A 4,731-nucleotide genomic window follows, 5' to 3' on the forward strand; every position below is an offset into this window, starting at 1 on the left:
GTTTGGTAGTAAAATATTTTTTGAAAAATAATTTCAGGAAAATGATTTACTTTTCTAGAAATGATTTACTTTTCTGGTGTTTGGATCAATCAGATAAAATATTTTCGTTATTTGATGATTTCTGAAAATATTTTTCGAAAAAGTTGTTTTCACATATATTAATAAATTTATATATATTAATAAATTTATATTTTAAATTGTTTTACATATATTGCAATGATTTATTTATAAATAAATAAATCAAATTAAATATATAATAAATTAAAACAACTAAAGTCAAATAAATTATTTCTAATCGTGTTATAAAAAAAACAAGAATTAAATAATTATAATTTAGCTTTCAAACCACAATTATTATTAGAAATTAATAACATTATCCAAATGCATAATTAGTAGTACACTACATAATAACAACAATATTGTCCAAGTATATAACTAATATTACACCACATTAAAAATATCAATATCTTCAACCTTGAGAAAATTTTTGAAGCCAAATTTTTCTATGTTTCTTACTTTTAACTAAAAAAGCTTTGGCCTCAGATTAATGACTCACTAGATAATCAAACACAGAACACAGGAAGTCATCATCAAATCCTTCTACCTCCATCGACATCACTTCTTCGTAAAGCATTAGCAATTTTGCTAAGTTGTTCACCCACAAATTTAATTTGTTCATCAACGACACTTTCTTGAGCATTTTTTCTTTTACGTTTGGATGTGCCAGATGAAGATACTTTTGTTCTTACCTCTTCAGTCTCTTCATTGTCGCAGTCTATAAGCACTGAATCTTGGTTACCATCATCCAAATCTTGTCAGCAAATGTTCTGGCAAAACTCCCTGTTGCCATATATTTGCCAACAACCAAAGTCATTTCATCATAATGATCAATGCTTTTATTCAAAAATGGTTCATACTTCTTGTGTACCTGTTGGATATTATACACAATTAGAATAACAAGTAAAAAACAATTGAAATATACTTGACATATATATGCATATATTACCATCACTGCTGCATCATATGTCGCTCTATCACATGTGATCATTTTCATGTTATCATCCCATCCAAAACCACTTTCACTCCGAATTGTACATATAATCTGCCATTGATTTTTTACAGTCCTCAAATGATTTTCCACATGCTTCGCATTGCATTGGACTTGAAATCTTTCAGAAATAGCTTCGGCAACTCTATTAATAGAAATTGTTTTGAAAGTGTTAGAAGGCCTATTTCCTTTCTGGGCCTCCTCTGTTAGAATTTCAAGAAAAAGATGTTCCATCGGTTTTTATCCACCTGAATTGCTTAGAGGTCCCTTCTTTGTTGCCCTTACTCATTCTACATTAATAATTTTCATTGTCTAACAAATTTAAGACATAATAATTTCAAAATCCAACAAACTAAATTTCAATATCATTATCCAACCAACATTAACAAAAAAATAATAATTTTAATACTAAAACATACATAACATAGAAACAATAACCCTAAGTCCTAAACCTACCTAATATTTCTAGCCATATAATCAGTCCACATAGTTTGTGCAATTTCATCTCTCTTAGCAGACCGCTCTCTTGCTTCTTCTCTTTCTTCTTGCTCCGTAAGAGTTGGTATTATCAAACCAGATTCAGGCTCCTCGTATAATCCTTGATTAAGTAAATCACTAGAATCAACTCCCATTATATGATTATGAATGATACAACAAGACAAAACTATATCTACTTCAGTTTGAAAATTCCAAAATGGTTCAGCATCTAATACACGAAACCGTTTCTTCAAAATTCCAAAAACACGTTCAATAGTGATTTGCAATGATGAATGACGAAGATTAAAGAGTTCCTTTGCATTTTCAAGCCCCTGAGCACTAAACTCTTTTAAATGATATCGGACACCACAATATGGGGTAATATATCCATTTCAGATGCCATATCCAGTATCAACAAGATAATATTTCCCTACAATTTTACAAAACATAATTATTACTAATAAATTATGAGCTTACTAGAAATATTTGGTATTTAATGATTTATAATTCTTACCTTTCAAAATTCTTAATCCTCTTGGGCGTAAAGGTGCATCACTTAAAATACGAGAATCATTTGCACTTCCTTCCCGACTAGCTAAAACATAGGAAAATTTCAAATCAAATGTAATGACAGCCAATACATTTTGTGTTGTCCCCCCTTTACGGCTACGAAATATTCCTTGAATGTGATAAGTCGTAATTTCTACATATTTTATCCCCTACTTAGCATATTTATGGATGAATTATCATTAGATTTGTGGAATTCGATGCTCCTAATCCTTTAATTTCATGTTTTATACTTAGGTGAGCATAGGAGAGTAAAAAGAGCGAGAAACGGGCCAAAAACAGAGGAAATTGGTCAACGTAGGAAATTAACATCGCCTGAACTTCCTTACACGGGTAGACCACACCCCCGTGCCTTTTTAGCAGACTCTAACACGGCCTAAGCCACCTCACACGGGTGTGTCACATGGCTGTGTCTCTATCGAGCCCAAGTCTAGTTCTATTCGAAAAATGCCATTTTTGAGGGTTTAGAAGCATTCTAAAGCCTATATAAACACCCTAGAAGGGCACCTAGAAGACACACGAAGTACGAGGCAAGGAATTACTCGAAGAAAGCTAATTTATCCATCTCAGAAGTCAGATTCTCCTTTAAGACTGAAGATCTCCCTTCAAGTTCTTTCAGGGTTTTTTGGGTTTCTTTATGTTTTGTTATTATTATTCTTCTAAGATATTTTCTTTTACACATATGAACTAAATCCTCTAAATACCTAAGGGGGATGACACCTAATACGGATCTTGTTACTATTTTCTGAATTATATGATAAATACTTGATTTGTTCTTAATTATGTGTTCTTAATTCTTGCTTTAATATTTCAGGATATTGATTCAAGTATTGATGTACTTATTTAGAGGAGCAAAAGTCCCTGTCTAAGAGTAGATCTAGCATAATTAAGCGGAGTTGATTGCACTGTTAGACATAGGGCGACATAAATCTGCCGGATTAGGGTCAAACCTAATAAGGGAATCCATAGATCGAGTTAATGCAACACTAGGGGTTTTAATTAGAAAGAGATTTCAATTAATCAACCTAGGGTTAGACGTTGTTAGTCTCGAGAGAGATAATAATATAAATTAGGGATTTCTATGGATCAAGTCAAGTGAATAAATCGTCTAGTTCAGAGTCAAATAACAAGTGAAGCCTAGGTAGATTCTTCCTTGGGTATTGTCTAAATCAATCAGTTTTCCCAAAAGTATTTCCCCAATTTACTTCCTGTGCATTCTTAGTTTAATTAATTAGTTTAGATGAAGCAAATCCTCTTATTTTTAGGCTAGATAATAAAAAGAAGGTTAATACTAGTACTTTTAGTTCCTGTGGGTTCGACATTCCGGTCCTGCTATAAGCTATACTATTGTTCGATAGGTGCACTTGCCTTTATCGTGATAATAGTTAGTTTTCAAGTACGATCAATCATAAATATAAAACTTATTACGCACATCAAGTTTTTGGCGCCGTTGCCGGGGAACTAAGATATTAGGAACGCTTAATTTTTACTACTTTAGCCATTTATTTTATTGCAAGTTAAATTTTATTTTAATTTTGTTTATATTACTAATTTTTTTTATTTGCTTCTGGCAGGTTTTTATAGTTTATGACTAGAAGAAACCCATCAAGACCATTACTTTTTGATAGTGAGATCGAAAGCACAACTCGCAGAAACCGAAGAGAAATAAGGCGAAGCCTACGATACATAGAGGAAGGGCAAGAGGACGATAATCAAACTACAACTGAGAGGATGGCTGAAAATCAGAATAATCAGCTACCTCCTGTGGTTGCTGCAGATCCAATAAATCAGAATCCTGCTCCTCATACTATGTATGATTATGCTAAACCTAATTTAACAGGAAATGAATCGAGTATAGTTAGACCTGCTGTTGCTGCAAATAATTTTGAACTGAAACCTAACACAATTCAATTAATACAACAGTTTGTTCAGTTTGATGGTTTGCAGGACGAGGATCCAAACACTCATTTGGCAAATTTTCTGGAGTTCTACGACACTTTTAAAATCAATGACGTTTCTGATGATGCCATTCGCCTTCGGTTGTTTCCCTTTTTGTTGAGGAATAAAGCTAAACAATGGTTGAACTCTTTACCATGAGGGTCAATCACAACTTGGGAATAAATGACCGAAAAATTTTTACTAAAATATTTTCTGGCAGCTAAAAACGACTAAATTGAGGAATGATATCTCTTTTTTTTGTGCAGATGGATCTAGAAACCCTGTATGATACATAGGAAAGATACAAGGACCTATTAAGAAGGTGCCCTCACCATGGGTTACCTCTATGGCTGCAGGTTCAGATTTTTTACAACGGTGTGAACCCTTTAACAAGACAACTCATCGACGCAGCCACCGGTGGAACTTTAAACAACAAAACACCTCAAGAGGCTTATGAATTTATTGAAGAGATGTCACTAAATAACTATCAGTGGCAAGTCATGAGAACAAAGCCGACAAAAGTAGCTGGTGTTTTCAACCTCGATGCGGTTACTATGCTGTCTAACCAAGTAGAACTTTTAAATAAAAAGATTGACGGTTTGTATGGTTCTACTCAGGTACATCCAGTGATAAGGTGCGATTCAAATAGAGGAGGAGTACACACAGAATATCAATCCTAGCACCGAGGAGGAACAAATTCA

The 4,731-nt window shown here is 33.2% G+C and overlaps 1 non-coding gene across 1 annotated transcript; it reads right to left on the bottom strand.

Moving 5' to 3' along the window:
• Positions 1-4,262: 4,262 nt before the first annotated feature.
• On the bottom strand, positions 4,263-4,370 carry LOC128296133 (small nucleolar RNA R71). Its single transcript, XR_008286682.1, has one exon. It is a non-coding gene; the product is annotated as a small nucleolar RNA R71 (small nucleolar RNA).
• Positions 4,371-4,731: the final 361 nt, after the last annotated feature.

This window comes from Gossypium arboreum, chromosome 7 (genome assembly GCF_025698485.1).
Source record: "Gossypium arboreum isolate Shixiya-1 chromosome 7, ASM2569848v2, whole genome shotgun sequence".
Classification (NCBI taxonomy): Eukaryota; Viridiplantae; Streptophyta; class Magnoliopsida; order Malvales; family Malvaceae; genus Gossypium; species Gossypium arboreum.